At 42.2% G+C, this 22650-nt stretch overlaps 1 protein-coding gene across 1 annotated transcript in view; it reads left to right on the top strand.

The window, feature by feature from the left end:
• Positions 1-281: 281 nt before the first annotated feature.
• LOC146650407 (uncharacterized) overlaps positions 282-22650 on the top strand; it is a 183151-nt gene continuing 160782 nt past the window's right edge. Inside the window, exon 1 of the mRNA XM_085385491.1 lies at positions 282-386. The gene's annotated coding sequence lies outside the window, so the exon portion shown is untranslated. The remainder of the gene's footprint in view (positions 387-22650) is intronic.

The raw sequence follows: 22650 nt of genomic DNA, 5'->3' as shown, positions 1-22650 counted from the left end.
GCCTTTTTATAAGGATATGAATTGTACATACAATCAATTTCAGACTCAACCAACAAAAAGCCTCTCAGAACAATATTTATATGTTGATTTTTTTCGCCTACTCATATCATAATTTTTTTACTCCTGGTTCTGTATGTTCATGTTCTGTTCCTTTGTAAACTTCATCTGTTTGTATGTTGTATACTCATTGTGTTTCAATAAAGTTCGATTTAAAAAAAGGTACGTTCTAAACGAAGCTTCAGACGTCACTGATCACGTGACTCTGGCCAAACGAATCAAGCCTCGACACAGTGCTTCTGAAGCAGCGCGTTGATCTTTCTGACACACGCACCGGAGCGTCAGCTTCAAGCGGACCATCACTACGTCTCACATCTAAAGGTGTCAAGGTAACTTTGAACTGAGTTCAGTCAATCTGGAGTTTTTCCAAGTTTTCTGTTGCTCTCTGTGAGAGAAGAGCGTTAAAGGCGGGGCTCTCCAGAGTCCAGCAAAACAGGAAACCACAGCTGGGTGTGTGTAAGTGTGCAAACCAATAGAATGCATCGTGGTGGGGGGGCATCACGGGCAAGAAAAAAATAAAATAATCGGTCGTACCCATGCTTCCCCGACGTCATGCCAGCGCATATTGGGAAATTCGTAGGCACCGATCGGTTTTCTATCAGCCATTTGCTGGGAGTAAGGGCGCCCTCCGTGAAGGAAACTGTTTCCAGGGCCTACTCCGTGGATCGGCTTCCTCCGAGGCGTGGACGTCTATCAGCAGAGAATGTACCTTCACCTATCAGCAGAGAATGTCCCTTAGTCTGTAACACAGTCAAATATATTCTCAAGTAATATTCAAGCATGCCATTCAGCGTGTTAGTACGAGCAGCTCGGGAGCAGCTTGGGAGAACAAGAAAACAGAGACTGCTTTAGATTGTCTTCCCAAAGTGACTCAACTTTATTCACAAGTACAACAGTTTATATAGAGGGTAAAATTCATGAGACAGCAGATTATCAGTTTAAACCAGTACAGACCAAGATAAGGCAGCGTCTTCCTGCCCTTGGGTGAAGAAGCAACCTTTGTGTAGTTTATTAGTTCAGCTACAATTGTGATTATCTCAGCGACATATTTTCAAGGCACAAAACGAAGAGTTCTTTCATTAGTGAAATCTGAAACAAACCATTTGGCCTTCAACAGGCGTCTAAAAGATTAAGAAACTAATGTAGCTGAGGGAGTGATCTCTGTGGTATTTCAACCTTGTACCAGCCTGTGATTCTCACACATCAATTCTTGGGTCAAAGAGAAAAATAACTAAAACAAAGGGGCCTTATTGAATGACAGAGTTTTCCTGCATAATGTCACTATAAAACAATATCCAGTAAATGCTCCCATGGTACTAAAATACCTAACAGTTCCACTCTTTTTTTATTATTATTTTTTTAAAAAAATAATAACTCAAATAGAAAGGAAAAATCACAAATGTAATAACATAATATAAAAAGCAAATCATAAAATGTAATAGTTCACAACCTAATGTTCAATATACACATCAGGAACATCATTGGTAACATCTGGCACATCCTCAGGATCAATTTGTGCTAATTGCAAATACATTGAAGTAGCTGTACTAGTAGCTATACGAGTTATCATTGAGCGTACACAGGGTATCACACAACAGGCAATAATCATCAAAAACAAAATAATACATGCTACAACTGTTACAAAGGCTACAATGAGTTCCTTCCATTTTCCAAACGTGTCCTGCATCCACTTGTCTAGCCACTGACCGTGACCTGTATTGGCTCTTAGTTCTATCTGCAATGCTTCAAGTTTATTCATAGCTTGTGTAAATGAACCGTCAGGGGCGGTATTATTGGGAATAAAAGTACAACAAACATCTTCAAACATAGCACAAACACCTCCTTTCTCAGCTAACAGCATATCTAAGGCCATTCTATTTTGCATGGTCATTAAGGAGGCAGCAGACATCTGTTCTCCTAGGGCTTTAAGGGCCGTATTGGTCAAATTAGTAAGTCTTTGCTGATTGTAATAAACATAATTGATCCAGCCTACATTTTTGTTTACCTGTATCCACGGTAGTATTGAGACAAACCCTGCTGATATTTCTCCTTGTGCCTTTAATTCATTTGGTATCCCGCGTGGAACTCCTATAGCATCTATGTAAACGTTATGTGAATAAGCGGAGCGTTCCGTCCGTCTGCTGGATACAGGCAGATCCGAGGTTTGTTGTATCAGTAGTTCTTGAGCTAAAGTTACTAGACCGCAGGTACCGGTCCAATTAACAGGTAAGGCTAATCTAAGAGTATTATTGCACATCCAATAAGCATGTGGGATTGGTCTGGTCAGGCGCGAAGCTGTAAAGCCTTTTAATATGCCTCCCCAGTACAAGTCGTTTAGTGTGTTGGGCGAATGCAGGATTGTTGAGTTATCTGAATGCGTACTTATATATGCATATATATAAGAAAACATATGTTTATATTGTGTCCTGTCAACACTCGCTGCTAGCCATGTTTCGTTACAGCGTGCTCCTGGAGAGTCAGAAAAGAACGTATAGTTTTGTGTGTCATAATTTATGTTTTCAAGTTTTGGTCGGTGTATGCATGTCATCAAGATATTTGGGTGATGGCGCACCTGTGTTGGGGGCGAAAGAGGTTCAGTGCGGTCTTCGGGGCGCTTCATTTGGTTGCAGGGGTGGGTAGAATCATTAATCATGCTAACATCCTTACTAGAGACTTGTCCTGTGTATATGAATAAACAATCTAAAGGACTTAGTTCTACTCGCACCGCTTCAATCAGGGTTACTGTTAAGGGCCCCTTTTTATCATTTTTGAATAGCATCTTTGTTAAGGGAAAACCTGAAATTGGATATCCCACTATGACCTGTTCTGGATTACCCTTTGAACAGACATAACAGTTACTGTTTCCTAAGTCACGAGCGGCTATTCTGGCATTGTCATACCAGGCGTTAGTTCCTGTTCTAGGGGGTGCATAAGATGGTTTATTGGTGGTGTCTGTGTTGCTTTCTACTGATTTTAGAGAACGTGACGAGTGTACTAGGTGGGTGTCTTGCCAAGTGGAGCATGAGGTATTGTCAGCAAAATGTGGCTTGCAGAAACGTGAACAGGGTTGCACTTTACAATACGAAATAGTAAATAAAAATCCTAAGGTTAATGCAGTAGATATGATTAATAACCTAAATATATAAAAAAGACAGTTCTTTAGTCGTCTCCTGGCCTGGTCCCAGGTTCGAGAGACACCGTATAAGCGTCGTGTGATGACAATGGGCATTTCATTTTCTCCATTATCAGGATGAAACGAGTCTATCTTTATCAGGTTAGACATTGTGTGGTACTCTAGGCTTTCTGTTCCTGCTGGATGTTCGAGTACCTTGTTGTTGTTCAGGCGGGGGATCAAAGGGCTTTCTGAGTCTTGGCTCTTTCAGGCGTTGTGTGTTAATCAGTGATTGTGTGTGTGTAGGTGTATTGAATCCGGGCGCTGGCTCGCCTGAGTCGTCATCTATAGGTGTATTGAATCCGGGCGCTGGCTCGCCGGAGACGTCATCTACTTGATCCGACGCCTTAGGTGGTTTGGTGGGGCTGGTCTTAACCCTGCTGGCATGAATCCACTGAGGTTGTCCGTCTGTTAGGATGCTGGTTCTCGTCACTGCAAGTACAGTCTGGGGGCTGGAACACGCGGCCTCCCCGAGTGCCCTTGGTTTTAGCAACTTTACCAATACCGCATCTCCTGGTTTCCACGGATGGGTTGGATCTATGGAAGGGAGAGGCTGAGAGAGACAAACTTTCTGATAGTTATTATTCAGTGTTTCTACCAGGTTATGAACATAGTCAGACAATGCAGTGTCTATGTCCCCTTCCAATAGCGGTGCCCCTCTGGAGGCTGACCATGGTGTTGGAAACGGTCTTCCCATGATTATTTCAAATGGAGATAATTTGGTTGCTGCGGATGGAGTCATTCTAATCTCGCAGAGGATTTGAGGAAGTAGTTTGATCCAGGTCATTCCTGTTTCTATCATTGCTTTAGTCAGGCGATTTTTTATGGTCCTATTCATTCTTTCTACAACTCCTGAACTCTGAGGATGGTATGGCACATGATATTTCCAGTCTATTGCTAGAGTTTTAGCACACTTTTGAATTACTTCTGATGTGAATGAAGGTCCTCTATCACTGTTAATTTGGTGAGGTATTCCAAATCTGGGTATTATTTCATTGCACAACTTTTGACAGACTACTTCTGCAGTTTCTTTTGATGTTGGGTAAGCTTCTACCCATTTACTAAATTGATCCACTATTACCAGTAAGTACTTGATGCTTCCTTGTGCTGGCATGTGTGTTAAATCAATTTGTAATGTATGAAATGGGAAATCTGGTTGTGGTAAATGCTGATGTTTTGCTTTTGGTTTTCCTACATTAGTTCGTGCACATGTTAGACAGGTTGCTAATATGCGTTTTACTGCGTGTGATGTTTTCTCGATTACAAATCTTGATTTTATTGCTCCTACTACCCCTCTTTGTCCGACATGACTCACACCGTGAAAATGGCGGACAAGGATTGGCAGTAGTGAAGATGGGAGGGCAATCAAACCCTCAAGGTTTTTGTATAAGCCGTCTCTGTTATCTAAGGTACAATCATTACTTTCCCAGTAAGTGTAATCTAAGGCAGAGGCTTGCTCTTGTATGAATTTTAGGTCAACATTTGTTTCTAAATAGTCTGGGAGCGTGACAAGTGGCAGCTGTAAAGGCAAAGATAATACTTCCTTTCTGGGTGGTTGCTGTGAGGCAGCAGCTGCTTTCGCGGTTACGTCTGCAAGAGCATTTCCCACTGCTTCGTCTGTGTCAGCCGTGCTGTGCCCCTTCGTTTTAACAACTGCAATTGCCGATGGCAGCTGTATAGCCTGCAAAAGTCTTTGAACAAGGTCAGAATTAGCGATCGATTTTCCATCAGCAGATCTAAATCCTCTTTGTCTCCACAATGTGCCAAAGTCATGCACCACACCGAATGCATAACGGCTATCAGTGTAAATTGTTACCCGCTTATCCACATGTAACTCACAGGCGCGTATTAAAGCCATGAGTTCTGCTTTTTGTGCTGAGTGAAATGGTAATGAGTGAGCCTCTAGTATGATGTCAGGCAATGTCACCACCGAATAGCCACAAAGAAATAAGTTGTCATTTGGTTTTGAACAGGACCCGTCCACATAAACAATGACTGAGTCTGGGATTGGTGTCTGCTCTAAGTCTGGGCGTGGTGCTGTGGATTCCTGTATACATGTCATGCAGTCATGATCGTCAGGGTCGTCTGAACCATCCTGTCGGTCAGAGGAACACAGCATACGAATGAGTAAGTGTGCTGGCGAATTGGGTGTGCTGTTTGCTTTTATAGTGAGATTTGCTGTTGAAGTCAGTGTAGCTTCATAACCTGAGCGACGTTGTGCGGTCATGTGTTGTGTAGTTATGTTTGCTAGAATGGTCGTGACCTGGTGATTGGTGTGTAGAATAGTGTCATGTGAGAGTGTGAGCTTCTCGCAGTCCCTTATCATGATAGAGCAAGCTGCTACTGCTCTCAGGCAGGCCGGCATCCCCTGAACTACTGCTGGCAGCACCTTTGAGTAGAAGGCTACTGGACGGTAGCCACAGCCATGCTCTTGGGCCAATACACCTGCGCAGGTTGTGCCGTTCTCTGTGACGTACAGGTGGAACGGTAAGTGGTAGTCAGGCAGACCCAAACAAGGGGCGGAGGTCAGCGCTCCCTGTAATGCATTGAAAGAGGCAGTCATTTCTGTGGACCACAGTATTCGAGGAGGCTTGTCTTTTTTGCAGCATTCACGCAGAATGTGGTCATGAAAAGAACAGTCTGGTATCCACTGTCTGCAATAGTTCACCATGCCTAGGAAAGACAGCATTTCCTTCTGTGTAGTGGGCTTAGGGACAGAGGTCACAGCTTTGACCCTGTCTGTAGTCATAGAACGTTGTCCGTGAGACAGTGTAAATCCCAAATATTGAACAGAAGTCTGACAGTACTGCATTTTCTTTGCTGATGCTTTGTGGCCAGTCTGTTGGAGGTGCTGGAGTAGCATGTGTGTGGCAGTTTGACATAGTTTTTCACTTTCAGCACAGAGGAGGAGATCATCTACATACTGGATCAGAGTACAGCCCTCTGGAGGAGTGAAGCCGTCCAGGGTAGCACGTACCACCATTGAGAAAGCCGCAGGGCTGTCTACCATGCCTTGGGGTAAGCGAGTCCATGTGTACTGCTTATCTCTATGTGTAAAAGCAAATATCGGCTGTGTGTCTTCATGCACAGGTACTGAGAAAAAGGCGGAGCACAAATCCACCACAGTAAAATGTGTAGCTGTTGCTGGAATAGATGTCAGTATGCTGGGAACATCTGGGACAATAGGTGGCAGAGGCATAATGACTGCATTAACTTGCCTTAAGTCTTGTGTGAAACGCCATACGCCAGGTTTGTTAGGCTTTGGCACAGGATTGACAGGAGTGTTATATGGAGATACTGTGGGCTTTATTACTCCAGCTGTCAATAAATCTCCTATGATGATGTCTAAGGCTGCGGCTTTTTCAGCGGAAATGGGATATTGCTTGACATATACCGGCTTGTTGTTTTTCAGCTGAGCATGATAAGGTGTACAGTCAATAAATCCTACATCATTCTCACCTCTTGACCATAATGTCATGTTTTGATATTCAGCTGGCAATGTGACAGCAGAGATAGTACAGTGTATGGGGTAGGTTAGATCTATGTGTCGACATGGTGCAGTGATGTCATAGCCTATGTCTGAGTTATGTGACAAAACCACTGTTTGGCCTTCACTGGTGTGAGCAGTTAGCATGTTGTTGAACAGTGTGAGAGAAACAAATATGTGGCTTCCAGGCATGGGGCTACCTGGTAACGGTGTTTGCACATGTTTTTGACACAGAGTGTGACGTGGGATACCAGTCAGATGGATATTGAGTTCATTCTCCGCTGAGGCGTCCAGCTGACACAGAGGCTGTTCCTTCTCCATGGTGTCGGTGCATAGGGCAGAGAAAACATAGCTGTTATCAGTATCTGCAAACATTTCACCCTTTGTGTTAAATGAAATACACAAGTTCATTTTTGCCATTAAATCTCTGCCTAATAGATTCACAGGCGAGTTTGGAATAATTATGAATGGATGATATGTAATTTCATCTGGTTTTGGGCCCCAGCGTGTTTTTAGAGAATGAGTTTTGGGGCATTGCACTAGAGTTCCGTTTATTCCCATGGTGTTGATGCACACAGAGGAAACAGGCCCACTATAGAATTTTCCAGACAGTGAACTTTTAGTGGCTCCACTGTCAACTAAAAAGGAATAAGTCTTTTCACCTATCTCTATATCTAACATGGGCAAGCTTTCTGTGTTACGGGACAATTGCAAATGCAGCATCGTGTGTAGTGCTTCACACTGTCCCTCATCATCACCTGGGCCTCCCTATTGTCGGTCCAGTCTTTCGTTATCATATGGGTGGGGATTAAAATGTGGATTATAAGGTTGCTGCCTAAGTGCAAAAGGGCCATTATTTTGATGTGATTCCTGTCTGCGTTGCCAGTTACCTTGTCTGTAAGAGCTCTGCTGACCCCTAGTGGCAGGAGCTGGTCCTGTGTTTTGTGGTTGAGACCTATGTGCTGCTGATTTGCATTCCCTCCTCCAGTGTCCTATTTTTCCACAATAAAAACATACGTCTCCACTCCTATCTCTCCTTCTGAAATCTCCCTGCTGCGCTTGTTGAGGGGACGGGGCCCCTGCATACATCATTTTTTCACTTTCCTCTGAGCCTTCAACATCAAAATTCAACATCATCTTAACAGTTTTAGCCTTCGTGCTGTTGGGGAAAAGATCTGCACCAGCTTTTGTTTTGACAAGTGTGATAAAGTTCTTTATTTTCATGTCATAGAGATTATCAGTGGCAGTCAGCTTCAATAGTTGTGAACATTCTGGATGAATATTGTTTAAGAATGTTGTTATGAAAATCTGATCATTTCCTCCTTCAGGCATGCATGCCTCATTAGTCCAGCAATGTGTGAAACGTTTCATAAACACTAGAATGGATTCATCTGGCTTTTGCTTACACATGGTTACTGCATTTAAATCAATTTTATCTCTAGACATTGTGAGCAGAAATTTCTTTAGATTTTGGAAAAAGGCTGTGATTTTGTCATCGTTTATCCACAAAAACGAGGTGGTGTTGGCTGCTTGGTCATCTTTAGGGTCTAGTTCCTCTACTTCTTCAATAAGCTGAGATTCAGTCACACCTGGGATTCGTTGACATAATATATATCTATAGTCAGGCCCACCCAAGTGGTGGTATCTGGTACTTCTCTGTAATGCAGAAACAAAGGCTGTAGGATTTTGTAGAGGATCGGGAAGTTCTTTAATGGTTGCTGCTAACTCTGAAATTTTAGGGGGTTGAATGCAACACATGTCCCCTATTATCATGAACGGGAGGGAGGTGCTGACGTCATTAAATTGTGATCCCTGCTTTTCTTTATAACGGGTGTTTTTGTGGGGGCCCTCTTGAGTTTTTTCCTCTTTTTTCTGCTTTAAGTAGTTCCTTATTAAATTTCTGGTGTTAGTTATTGCTTTTGGCACAGTCTAACCATTCGCTACTCTAGTGTGGCGCTGAACATGATTATCTATGACGGAAACGGCTTCCTGCAGTTCAGCTTCCGTACGTTCAGTTAAAGGGTCTTTCATGATTTCCTCACACTCTGTCATTAACTGTTTTGTTTGCTTTTTATGTTCCTGTAACTCTCTTTCTCGTTCAGTGTATTCTCGTTCCTGTCTTTGATCTAGGTTAAACCAGTCATCTTCTTCTGATTTAGGTGTCATTTCAGTGCCTTCCTCACTCCTTTGGGATTTTGCTGTTATATCAGGATATACGCGCTGGTGACGTGCAGCCGCCGCAGCAGCTATTAATTCTGTTTTTTCATCATAAGGCGGCGGAGCCGTAGGTTGAACGGATGGGCATATAAGGCTAGTTTTTTCTGCAGTGGATTTACTAGAGCCTACACTGGCTTGATTTAAAGCATTTACGTCTGGCTCGGGTCCTTTTTTCCATAGTGGTAGCATGCGATTGGTCACATCACGACATTCTATCATATATTTTTTACAGGACTTTTTAATCAGCCTACTTTCCTTATCACAAATAGTATTTAACATTTCTACTGACCTGTTTTCTGGCGATAATCGTTCGGGATAGGGCTCCGGAAATACATTAGGATGCATTAAAGTTATAGTTCTTAAGTTCGAGACGAAATCAGTCACGTAAGCACTTCCGCATGTTCTGGATACGTAATCATGGAAGTCTTCATTGATTCGCGAGCGTGGGTTAAACGTAACCGGAAGTGGGAGTCGTACTGAGCCGCTATTTGTGATTTTATATTTTATTTTTTTCGGTTTTACAGTTAATTTTGATTTTTTATCGGACCCGTCTAAGGTCTTTGAATTATTCTGACCCATGGTCAGTGATTTCCAGAGGGGTTTAGACGCTTTGAAGGATTTAAGTTAGTTTTTATTTTTGCTGTGGCACACCTGAGGTTACTTGATTTTTTGCTAGCAATTTTATCTTTTTAGTGAGCAACTTCTCACTTTTTAACGAGCAACTTCTCGTTTTATGACCCCAGGCAACTTCCTGTGTCCTTTCTGCTGGTGAGCAACTTCTTAGTTTATGACAGCAGGCAACTTCCTGTGTTTCTATGTCGGCCACTAAAGAAAGCTCCTCAGTGTATCCCACTTGTTACTATGTGGGCCACCGAAGAAGGCCTCGTCAGCGTATCCCGTTTCTATGTGGATCACTGAGAAAGGCATAACACAGTCTCATAAAATAAAAGACGAGTGCCTACCTTCGTCAGGATCCCACTTCTGACACCAAAATTGAAGGAAACTGTTTCCAGGGCCTACTCCGTGGATCGGCTTCCTCCGAGGCGTGGACGTCTATCAGCAGAGAATGTACCTTCACCTATCAGCAGAGAATGTCCCTTAGTCTGTAACACAGTCAAATATATTCTCAAGTAATATTCAAGCATGCCATTCAGCGTGTTAGTACGAGCAGCTCGGGAGCAGCTTGGGAGAACAAGAAAACAGAGACTGCTTTAGATTGTCTTCCCAAAGTGACTCAACTTTATTCACAAGTACAACAGTTTATATAGAGGGTAAAATTCATGAGACAGCAGATTCTCAGTTTAAACCAGTACAGACCAAGATAAGGCAGCGTCTTCCTGCCCTTGGGTGAAGAAGCATCCTTTGTGTAGTTTATTAGTTCAGCTACAATTGTGATTATCTCAGCGACATATTTTCAAGGCACAAAACGAAGAGTTCTTACATTAGTGAAATCTGAAACAAACCATTTGGCCTTCAACAGGCGTCTAAAAGATTAAGAAACTAATGTAGCTGAGGGAGTGATCTCTGTGGTATTTCAACCTTGTACCAGCCTGTGATTCTCACACATCAATTCTTGGGTCAAAGAGAAAAATAACTAAAACAAAAGGGGCCTTATTGAATGACAGAGTTTTCCTGCATAATGTCACTATAAAACAATATCCAGTAAATGCTACCATGGTACTAAAATACCTAACAGGCAGTGCAGCACAGAATAACACATATTGTACTATACTGCCCACTTCCTGATCTTATTGGATCTGTGTGTGAGGTTGGTGAAGGAAACACATGTTTACTGAGTGAGTCGCTGCCATTAGGAACTAGTTTTTATATCACAGCCTGGAAATCACACAGGACCATTTCTGCAAGTGAAAAGTCGTCATTGGAGGAAAAGCATTGTATAGTTTGTGCGACTGTTGTTTGTAAATGAAGAATTGTCCCAACTACATGTGCTGCTGACCTTTGACCTTTCCTTCAGGTGCACAGAGGAGTCTGTGGAAACATCCAGAACTGAGGCAGTGCTACAGATGTCTTCAAATAAAGTTTTGTATTTAACCTGTTATTGTGCAGCATACAGCCCACACAAAGTTAACGAGTGGCTTTGACATGTGAACAGTAAACAGTGCTCCATGTAATACTTGGCTAGATGGCAGTAGCGTGACTCCCCAGTCAGCCTTTGACCTGTCCAGTGTTTCTGTTTCAGTCATTTAAACATTGTGATATCCAGATAAGTGAAATACCCTCCACAGAACAGCAGCATGACTACATGATTTCCCTAATCCGGCGATACAGGAACAGCCGACTGTCTCCACTACTCCACTTTCTCTTAGCATTAGCCTTGCTAAGTGTTTAGCTTGATTAGCGCTCTGGCTCGGCTCTACAGCTGCTTCAAGAAAAATAAAGTCGTCTTGTTTGTTGAGCAGTACTTTATAAATGTAGTTGCTGTGCAGGTAATTATACGCCTCGGTGCTCTTATAATTACACAATTCCTCGCCAACAACGCCTTCGGAAAATACAAGTCATTAATAATGTGGATGTAGTTAACATCGGGCCATAGTTTAAAGTCATCTACCATGAGAAGTGACGAGCGAGGCGCTGCTACTGAACTGTTCTTAAAGATTTTTAAAACATCTCTACTGTCTATACACCTTTAATGTGTTGCCATTTACACCAGGTAAAAACACCTGATTCATTCCAGTTTCTCTGCTTTCACTTTGAATCATGTCAACATGAAGCCTGAACGTCTGTGATGAACACACTATCAGCATCACTGACATATTTCATCATTTAAAAACACTTCCTGTCTCTGTGGTGGCTACAGTGACATCATGCAGTTTGTGCTTTGACCTCCAGAGGGCGACAAATCAGCACAGACAGAGAGCTCCATTCAAACTTTGCTGCCATCAGGAATAATTCTTCAAATATAATCATCAGTGTTTGAGCAGTTATGATATCAGGGACAATCTAGACATGTGTGACAATACTGAACATGTCACATGACACACCTTAAACATCATGTGATCCACTCTCAGTCTGCACTTTCATTCATGACTTCAACAGGTTGAAATGAGCTTTGAACAAACATTCAGTGAAATAAATCTTTCATGGATTCATGTGAGCAGCAGATCGACTTTACAAAGAATCAGTGGATTCATCTTCTGTTTTAGATCAACTTTGATCACTTCGAGCCATCTTAAGTCCGTTTGTTCTTCTCACTCACTAACATTTCATATGATTTCAGATCCCTGCTGTTCCCCAGCTGCCCTGTAGGTGGCCTCAGTGTGTCTCACACCATTTACAGATGATTACAGGTCGTTTACAGTTAAAACAGGTCCAACATAAGAAATATGTAGAAAATATCCTGCTATAACAGTTTGGGTCAAAGTGCAGATGTTCCAGATGTTCTGAGTCTGTCTGTGTTTCATGTTAACATGTAAATGCAGGAATGTGAAGTGTAACTCTGAGCTGTAGGAAATGAAACTAAACGGACTTTTTCTCCTTTATTTATAGGAAAGTGTAGGAGAGCAACAGATGAACAAGCGTTACTGTAACAGGAAACATCAGAGGACCTGTATGTTCATCATCATCACTGTTTCCTTGTTCTGTCACAAACACACAACACTTCCTGCTCTCTCTCTCTCTGATGGATCTGATTGGCTGTTTCATTCACAGGAGGTCAGGGCGTCACACAAACAGCTTTAACTGCACAACGACACACTTTAAATCATCTACAGACAAACCTGTGTGTTTGATTTATGAAGAAATAATAAAGACGTGTGTACAGCTGTCCATGAAGCAGCTTCTCACACAAACTCTGACACTTCAGCCACTTTAATTCCTGCAAAGCTGCGTAATAAAGAGCTGTGACTGCTATGAGCTGCTGATGATGACTGCATGAAGCTCTCAGCTGAAGCTTCTTTCATTTATTTTAATGTTAATGTCGCCTTTTTAAGTCTGTGTGAGGATTTTAATGACACACATTAAAGGAGCTTCTTTGATTAAAACCAAATTCATGTTGATTTTCAGCCTGAAATGATAAAAACTTTAATAATTCTGTTTATAATCATCAACCTGGAGACTAATGAAAAGTATAATAGTGAAAAAAAGCCTTTATTATTTGAGTAATGCCTGAATCTGCTCAGAGACGGAGACCACACAGAGGTGTTGATGACAATTTGACATTAACTGAATTAAAAACAAAGTGCTCTTATTGTGAAAATCTGCCTCCTACTTCTTTAAATCATTTTTATGTATTTTTTAACCTCACAGTGAAACATTGAGGCATTAATCTGACACAGTTTGATCAGCAGCTGTGTTTTCACTGACGTTTCACTTTGATTTGTTCAGACTGAGGAGAGAGGATCGGTTCTCTGTGTGCGCACTGCTGAGAAACACAAGCTCATTTCTGCTGTTTCATGAAAAGTGTTATGGAGGAACAAGAAGTTCAGCCTCTAAACTCTCAGCGTGAGGACTGAGTGAAGAGTTTCAGAGCAGAGAGTTTTGGCTCACAGCTTTTAGCGTCTACACAAAGAGACGATTACACACTTGATCTGAGAACATCTCCACCTCCTACAAACAAACTCTCTGAAAGAAATCTCTCCTTCCGGGTCATCCGTGGATCGAGTTTCCTTCGAGACGTGGGCAGCGATAAGCAGAGTTTTGTATAAGATTAATTATTCAAAGTAAGCTCAGGTATGCCGTTCAGCGGGTTAGTTACAGCGCCGGGAGTAGCCTGGGAGAACAAAATGATACAGAGACTGCTTCAGGTTGCTTTCCCAAAATCAACTCAAAGTTTATTCTTCTGTGCAGGGTTTTTATAGGCAGAAGGGTTCGTGTGTCAACAAGTTTCAAGTTACAAGTTACAACCATATAAGGAAGTTCCCCCTAGCTCTGAAAGGGGCCTTCTATAATCTCAACATACTTTTGACAGGTCCATTAAACACTAGACATTTAGAATCCTTTAGTGATATAAGTTTGCACATGGTAGAATACTGCATTTAGTTATTTGCATTAGGAAATGTTTAACCATATATACCTAGAGGCACATAATCAATTGTGTGTGATCTTTAGCAGGCTGCAAACTTGATGTGCACTCGAGGAATGCACTGTCCCACTATACCACGGCAGGATCAACGCAGCTATGCCTGTTCCAGTTTAAGTGCCTTCTTTACATATAGATGAACTGTTGGATTTTCCAGACCAGCAGGCCAAAGGAAGTTGCCGTGGGGTCACAGCAAGAGGAGATGAAGTTCAAACAAAGGGCATTGCAGAAACAGGGTTCTTTGTATAATATCATCAAAAACAATATCCTGTAAATGCTAACCGTAGTGCTAAAATTCACAACAGTCTCCTACGAGCAGCTGTCACAACCACAACAGGCAGAAGACTGGATTTCTTCAGGTCAGATTTACTGCAGTTTGCACTAAATTGTGTGTCACAGACTTTGTAGTTCACATTTGTGTGACTCGTTTAAATCTTCTCCTCCTGAAAGTGAAACTCTTACAAACACATCAGGCCACAACCTGCTGCAGGTTAATGATTGATCTAAAGGCAGCTGACCTTTGAGCAGGAACTTGTGAGTCTTTTATTGTGTTTAATGCTCACAGTGCTGAAGCCTGCAGACACACCCACATCATATTATTTGTTCTCAGGGTTGTTCAGCGTGGTGGAGTGGGAACAGAAACTTTCTGCAGGTTAATTATTGATCAAACTAAAGTCATATTAAGGAGCTACTGGCACGGAGTCAGAGCAGAGCTCAGAAATCTGAAATATATCAAAGTATATTAAAGTTAGAGTTTAGAGAACACTGTTTAGTTAGCTGCCTCAAAGGCAGATGACTCTCAATATCACAAGATCAGGTGAGATTTCAGACCAAGGGAAAATCACTGGGATTATCTGTGAAGAGGCAGAAAAGCATAGACCTCGTCTACCTTATAGACATTTTGAAAAGGTAAGAGTGAATCTGTCTTCATTCATCTACATGGAAACATAAAACCAAAAAACAAACCAATACAACAAAATCACTCCCAGTAGGGCTGGGCTATATAAACAATAAACGACAGAATCGATTAAATTTGGTCAACGATAGAGATTTTGACTATACCGCTCTATCGCGACAGCGCATGTGATGATGTCATCAAGCTGCACCTGTTTTGGTCGAAAGCATCGCAGCGGCTAAAACCATTATCCTCTGCAATTATGCTGGGTGACAGTCACAGCAAAGAGATGAAGCACTTTTGAAACGCGGGGAAAGCCAAAAACTGCGCTTCCTCCACTTCCGTAACATTGATTCATTAATGTTGAATTCTCTGCAGCTGCTCTATTCCCATGTTGTGGCAGTATATTAATAACTAGCCTCGTGTTGTGGATGAATAATCTCAGTTGTTCTCGTGACTGAAGTTTGGCCCGTGTACAGCATCCTGCTATGCGATTGCATTTGTCCCTGACCACCAGAATCACTCACGTTAACTTTTATCGAGTGGAAAAAGAGTTGGCGTTCATCCTTCGGCTTCACTGTGCTAATGTTATGCTAACATAGCTGTGTCGCTAGCAATCACGTAGCACAACATTATATACCAGGTAGTCCAACTTCAGTAACCCTGCAAACGCCACTGCTGTTTAGTTTTCTGTCTTCATTTATGTTGGAAGTGATAGCAGAGCTGTTTGAATTAGTTTCAAAAATCTCAGTCAGAACATGGTATGAAATGTTTAGGTGTAAACTAGCAAGCTAACTTCCTGTTAACTTCTAACTCCGTTAAATTTAATAAATTCTGTTTTCATGGATGCCTGGATGTTAAACTTAATTGTTACACCTGGTAAAGCAGCAACGCTGATGATTTTATTAAAGATGAAAGAATTTAGACCGTTTTTAACTCTCAGTGTTTGTTTGACTTTGGGACCTGAAGTGGATGGAGTTTAGGACCCAGATTACTCCGCAAAGCTCCCCACGGCAGCCGTAATGCTCTGACAATCCATCAAGCAGTGCGGCTTACCAAAGTTGTGCTAAAACATTTTTAACAGGTTTCTGCAGCCAAAATCGGTTCGAGGTCAGTAAGCACAACCAGAATTCATACATAAGGCACACTCTTGATTTTTGAGAAAATTAAAGCATTTTAAGTGCGCCTTATAGTGTGGAAAATACGATATACAGAAGAAAAGAATATATCGCGATATATATCGTTACCGCACATGCTTCAAATTATACCGTGATATGGATTTTAGGCCATATTGCCCAGCCCTAACTCCCAATTTATTTACAACATTTGAAACATACAGTGTAGCTCCGTCAAAACACCCCAAGGCCAAGTGAAAGAGCTGAGAGGGAAAAGATCATGATTAATGATTTATTTAAACTCATAACTGGCTGCAGCAGCTGAGCTTTGACCTGTGAGCTGCAGCTCAAGCTTCTTTTATGGTTCAGTGTTTAATGTGTAAACTGTTTATCACTGCAGAGACGCCTACAGGCTATCTACTGTTCAAAAGTGAATTGTTATAGACAGTGTGGCAGCTGACCTTTGACCTGTGAGCTTCAGACTCTTTGCTGAGTGTTTAATGCTCATCTATTGAAGCCTGCAGACACACCCACACATCATCTGATTTGTTTTCAGGGTTGTTTTCTGTGTGTTGGAGTTGGAGCAGAAACCTGCTGCAAGATAATGATTGATCAAATTAATATCACACAAGGTGCAGCAGCTGACCTTTGACCTGTGAGCTTCAGACTCTTTGCTGGTGTGAAGTGTTTAATCTGACGCAGTCTGCAGACACAGAGGACTGCTGACGGAGAAGAAGCAGAGGATTTTCTCTGTTTCTACACAGACCTGGTCCAGGCAGCAGAGAGCTGCAGAGTGAAGACGTTCAAGAGAAGAAGAAGCTGAGTAAGTTCAACGTCCTCTTTGAATCCTGGATCAGGAAGTGAAGCCGGTGAATGTTTGGTGTTTAAATAAGGTTTCTGTCTTTGACTCAGCCTGCTGTCACTTTGTTTCAGAGAGAAAAAAGGGTTTCAGATTAACTGGTGTTCCTGCTGCTCCAGCACTAAAGGACAGTATAGGTGACCGCGCTGATGCCTGTTCATAATTTACTAAAGCTAGTAAACTGTTGGCTAAATGTTCTTGTTTTCAGAGGTAAACAGAGGTGACAGGAGCAGATAATAAGGATTAAATATTATGCTGAATGACTAAATTCTGCTAGTCTGTGACATAACTCCCTGAAGCATCACCTCATTTCTTATCTCTGACCTTTAACATGAGTTGCTTAGCTAGCAGAGCTGCTAGCAGAGTGTGCTAGCAGTAGTTATGTGCGATACCACTGATTTCCTTTCCAATCCGATACCAAGTAATATTCAGGGTGGTATCGACGATACTGATCTGATACCGATACTTTGTACAAAAACTTATTTTCTTTATTGTATCTCAAATTATAGCATCATAATGATTACAGGACATCAGATTACTTGTTCTTATCACTTAATAATTCAGAGTTCATCATACAGAAATAAAAAACCTGAAGTTGTGGCTATTTGAACACCTTGCCTGCCTGCAGCACTAAAGGACTCCGTGAGAGACGTCTGTCTCGCCCTAGCAGCACCTGTCCCTGTCCTCCTCTTCAGTTCACCTCAACATACGCTCGTCATATTCTGTGATATGATTTACTCTGAGGTGTTTGACAAGGTTAGTGATGTTCCCACAACCATATATGCCAATTTTTCCGGGAGAATACCGAATTTCAGTGCCCCTCCCGAAAATCTCCCGGAGCCACCATTCTCCCGAATTTCTCCCGATTTTCCACCTGGACATCAAAATTGAAAAACCATATCGCAGAATTCATAGCGCGGCCCAGCCAATTCCAGTTTCCAACAATGGCGGCAGCGACTTAGTTTTAATATTACTCTTATTTCTCTTTCTGGGTTGCAAAAAAGACTTTTAAAATATTTTCAGGTGAGAATGTAGCTGTGTACACTTCAAATATCTGAGCCGACCGACATCGTTTTCAAACCCCCGCGGTCTTTCACCACTCGGGTTAAACATGATATATAAGTCACTTTGATAACTTAAAAATGTTATTGTTTGGCTTTTTCAGTGTTTTATTTGTTCGTGGGTAAATCGGTTTGGCTGAGATTAAAGTTATTAGATTAGATTAAATTAAATTTAACTTTATTAATCCCTCGGGAGGGTTCCTCCGGGATTTTCACACAGCTGAATAAACGCTGGACTGGAACAAAAAATCGTCCCGGCCGTTTTGACTAGAGACCGGCCCATCAGGTATTATAGAGAAAACCATCAATCCTTTGAATGAAAACAAACGCTGTTGTCACAGTGATGGACGCTGTCTTGTTGGTATATACAGTATGTATCAGTCTAATAAACTTAAACCTACACCATCCTCCCTGTCCTGGTATTCTAAACAGCACCTGAAAGTAGACTGTTGGTCGAGTTAACCTCCTGAACATCTACAACACACGGTGGAAACCTGACATTAAGACAGAGACTAGAGGTGACACATGATCATTACTGATTACTGATGACAGATTTAGATATATTTTCATAAACCATTCATTTGCCACATCAATAAACAGCACGGCAGGGCAAAATATTTGCTCTAACATGGCAACCTTTAAAAAGTGAAAGGAGACAGAAAGACAGGTGAAAAAGAATAAAACTGACTTTTTGATGCATTTTACACACAGTACTGGTGCAGAATCTAGAAAATGTGGGGAAATACTGGCATCATATGCAATACTTACTTCTGAAGAAATTATGATGGGACCCTAAAAAAATGACTATGTACAATAATGGATTTCTATACATTTTACATCAGATGAAAACGTTTGTTGTAAGATTCAGATAATTATTTGTTAAAAGTGAGACATTTTAAATGAGAACAAGAAAGAAAAGTATTTCTTTGTGCCCCCCTCTCCCTGTTAATGCCCTACCTGCCCCCTGGCAACACTTTGCTAGACCCGCCCCTGCACAGTTACCAGCTGTCAGCTACTTAGAAAAGGATCCTGGTGTTATTTGTCTCTCAGAAACAGTTCATAACTTCCCTTCAACTCATCCATGTCACCTAAAAGGTAAACCTGTTTCTCCATCACCTGTTCAGCTCTGATGATTCAGTAAGGACATCTCCTGGTTTCATCTTCATGTTTCCCTCTCACCACATATCCAAACCATCATGACCAGCAGCTTTACAGCTGTGGCTCCAGCAAACATCAGCTGATACTAGAAAGTAATATTAAATAAATTCTAACAACAGCTCATCAAGCTTAAACGTGCTGCTGTTGTTTAGCGCGACATCCGCTAGTTTCTTCTTTCTGGCGCAAAGTGGGCGATAAACAAACAAGGGAGAAAAGCCGATCAGCTGATCATTGATCAGTTTCACAAGTAGCAATAGCAGAGGGAGGGGAGAGAATGAGAGAAGAAGAGGCAGCTGTGCAGCAAAGACACAGAATAACTCCAGCTTTGTGTCTTTTTCATTGTAGCTGGAGTCCGGGACAAACTGCGTCCCCTTTCAGCTCAATACCAAACGCGTAATATTTTCTCTGAATATCTGATTCCGTTTTTTACAGGACGGTTGGAAATTCTAATAACTAACTTTATAAATAAAATAAGATAAAACAAGTTCAACATCAATAATATCAAAGCACCGACCCAGCAGTATATAAACTCCGTCATGCTAGCTAGTACTCAGTACGAGTTATTGCTGGACCAGACGGAGTGAGTCCCCTTGTCCTCAAGACCTGTGCCCCCCAGCTGTGTGGAGTCTTTCATAAACTGTTTATGCTGAGTCTGAGTCTGCAGAGGGTCCCGGTGATGTGGAAGACATCATGCCTCGTCCCTGTACCAAAGACGCCACGTCCCAGTGGCCCCCAGGATTACAGGCCCGTGGCACTGACCTCCCACATCATGAAGACCCTGGAAAGGCTCATCCTGGACCAGCTGCGACCCATAGTAAGACCACATCTGGATCCCCTTCAGTTCGCTTATCAGCCTCGTCTCGGAACTGAGGACGCCATCATCTACCTGCTCAATCGTGTCTACACCCATCTGGACCAGCCGGCGAGCACTGTGAGGGTCATGTTTTTTGACTTTTCCAGTGCTTTCAACACCATCAGGCCGACCCTCCTGGGTGATAAGTTAGCAGCGATGCAGGTGGATGCTTCTCTGGTGTCCTGGATTGTTGATTACCTGACAGGAAGACCACAATATGTACGTCTCCCACAGTGTGTGTCTGACAAGGTGATCAGCAACACAGGGGCACCACAGGGGACTGTCCTCTCCCCCTTCCTCTTCACCCTCTACACCACAGACTTCAGCCACTGCACAGAGACCTCCATCTTCAGAAGTTTTCTGATGACTCTGCGGTGGTTGGATGCATCAGCAGGGATGATGAGACAGAGTACCGGGCTGTGGTCGACTCCTTTGTCACGTGGTGTGAGCAGAATCATCTGCAGCTCAATGTGGCAAAGACCAAGGAACTGATCGTGGACTTCAGGAAGACCAGGAAACACTTGACCCCTGTTTCAATCCAGGGGGTCAGTGTTGACATTGTGGAGGACTATAAATACCTTGGAGTACACATTGAGAATAAACTGGACTGGGCTAAAAACACCACAGCACTTTACAGGAAGGGCCAGAGTCGTCTCTATTTTTTGAGGCGACTGAGGTCCTTCAACATCTGCCAGAAAATGCTGAGGATTTTCTATGAGTCTGTTGTGGCCAGTGCGATCCTCTATGCTGTTGCATGCTGGGGGAGCAGGCTGAGGGTCGCAGATGCCAACAGACTTAATAAACTGATCCGTAAGGCCAGCAATGTTGTGGGGATGGAGCTGGACTCCCTCAAGGTGGTGTCGGAGAGGCGGATGCTGTCCAAGATAAAGACAATGTTGGATAACACCTCCCACCCACTCCATGACATGCTGGTCAGTCACAGGAGCTCGTTCAGTGAGAGACTGAGATTACCGAAAAGCACCACTGAACGACACAGGAAATCATTCCTGCCTGTGGCCATCTCCCTGTACAACGCATCCACTTAACACACTGTTTGCTGCTACAGCTACACATGTTTCTTTTCCAAATATTTATTTATGAGTGACTTATGTATGTATGTATGTATATATGTGTATATATTGTACTATTCTTCGTTAGTGTATTGTCTGTCTTGTCTTAATGTTGGTTTAAAATGGAGCACTGTAACAAAAAATAATTTCCCCCAGGGATCAATAAAGTTTTCTGATTCTGATTCTGATTATTGTAACTGACTGTAAAAAGTCAGCACAACGAAAATAAACTCCACCTAAACTTGGTTTATATCTGACACAGATGGACTGCAGGTCATAACTTCTTACCTGAAGTTCAATTCACCACCTCGGGTCTCTGCTCCTCCCGCCTTTCTGTCATCCCCCTGCCAGCGTGTTGCATCTGCTGGCCTCCACCACTTGCTAATGTTACTGAATCTGTGGAAGCTCCACCATAGCCACCACCAAACAATTGAGTTATTTTTACACATCTCCCAGCATCTGGCTAATCCACCACCTTTCAGTGTTTATACCGTTACGGAAAAAAAATAAAATAAAAAAAAACATCGGCACATAAAAATGAAAAATCACCATCGGCCCACCAAGCAAATGCCCGGTATGCCCGATGGCCAGTCCAGCTATGCTACCCGGCTTTCTTTAGACCACGAAGGCCGGGTCCTCAGGTGGAAGCAGCCTCTGAATTTGGAAACCCCCGCTGTTTCCGGGCCGGCCAATAATAACGGTGACATTTAACGCATTTTATCCAATAAATAAACACTGTAAAATGTATTTATCCCCCCCCCCCCCAACAGCCCTTTTGAATGTCTCCCTAATTCTGAGGTCTCAAGGTTGGCAAGTATGGCCACAACACCTCACTTTTTTTGCTACATGTATCGCAAACCACATCTCAGCTGTTTGCGGAGGTAAAATATGTCCGCACAATTACGCTCAGCCATTGTTGTGTTGTGCTGCGAGACATTTAGGCTGTATCCCAATTCAGGGTCTGCAGCCTTAACGGTCAACAAAGGCCGCGTACTCAAAGACTGCTAAGGCCGGAAGTGAGAGGCTTGTGAAATGGGACGGTCTAGCCTCCGTCGCGCTGCTCAGGTTGCCTAGCAACCATGACACTAACAGGTGGAAACGTTTCATACAGCTTTTGTTCATTTGTTTGTTTGTTTCTACATGAGCTTTGATTAGTTGAGTATCTGAGGCTGAGACCACAGGACTGTGAAATCATGATTGTTGGGCTTCATTTCTGTGCTGAACAGTCATTTAAGATTAGCTAGTAAATAACAATTAGCTGATGTTGTTCATGAGATAAAGTCATCTCACTTTGGTAATGTAAATATAATATGGCCAATATTAAAGTTATAATTTCAATCATTATTAGTTATTACAGCAGTGAATGAACTCTGTTTCAAATACTGAGCTTCAGTAAAGATTCAAGCTGCATTTATTTATATTATTTATATTTCCTGTCACCTTAAATCTTCACTCAAAGACAGGTTTCTTTGACACTGTATATATAACTGTGTTATATATATGAGAGACAAATATTTTTCTTTTAATATGTTGGCATTACTACATTTGTCTCAGTGCTTTCTTACTTATATCCATAAAATCATCACATTCTCTGTAAGATTAAGGTCGACTATTGAACGGCGTATATTTTAAAGTAAAGGCTTTAAAACCAAGTTAGTACAAACATCG

Source organism: Rhamphochromis longiceps, linkage group LG16 (genome assembly GCF_057381845.1).
Source record: "Rhamphochromis longiceps isolate RC_006_pf linkage group LG16, R_longiceps_female_GT1.1, whole genome shotgun sequence".
NCBI classification, from domain to species: domain Eukaryota; kingdom Metazoa; phylum Chordata; class Actinopteri; order Cichliformes; family Cichlidae; genus Rhamphochromis; species Rhamphochromis longiceps.
This window is presented reverse-complemented; position numbering and strand designations above follow the sequence as displayed.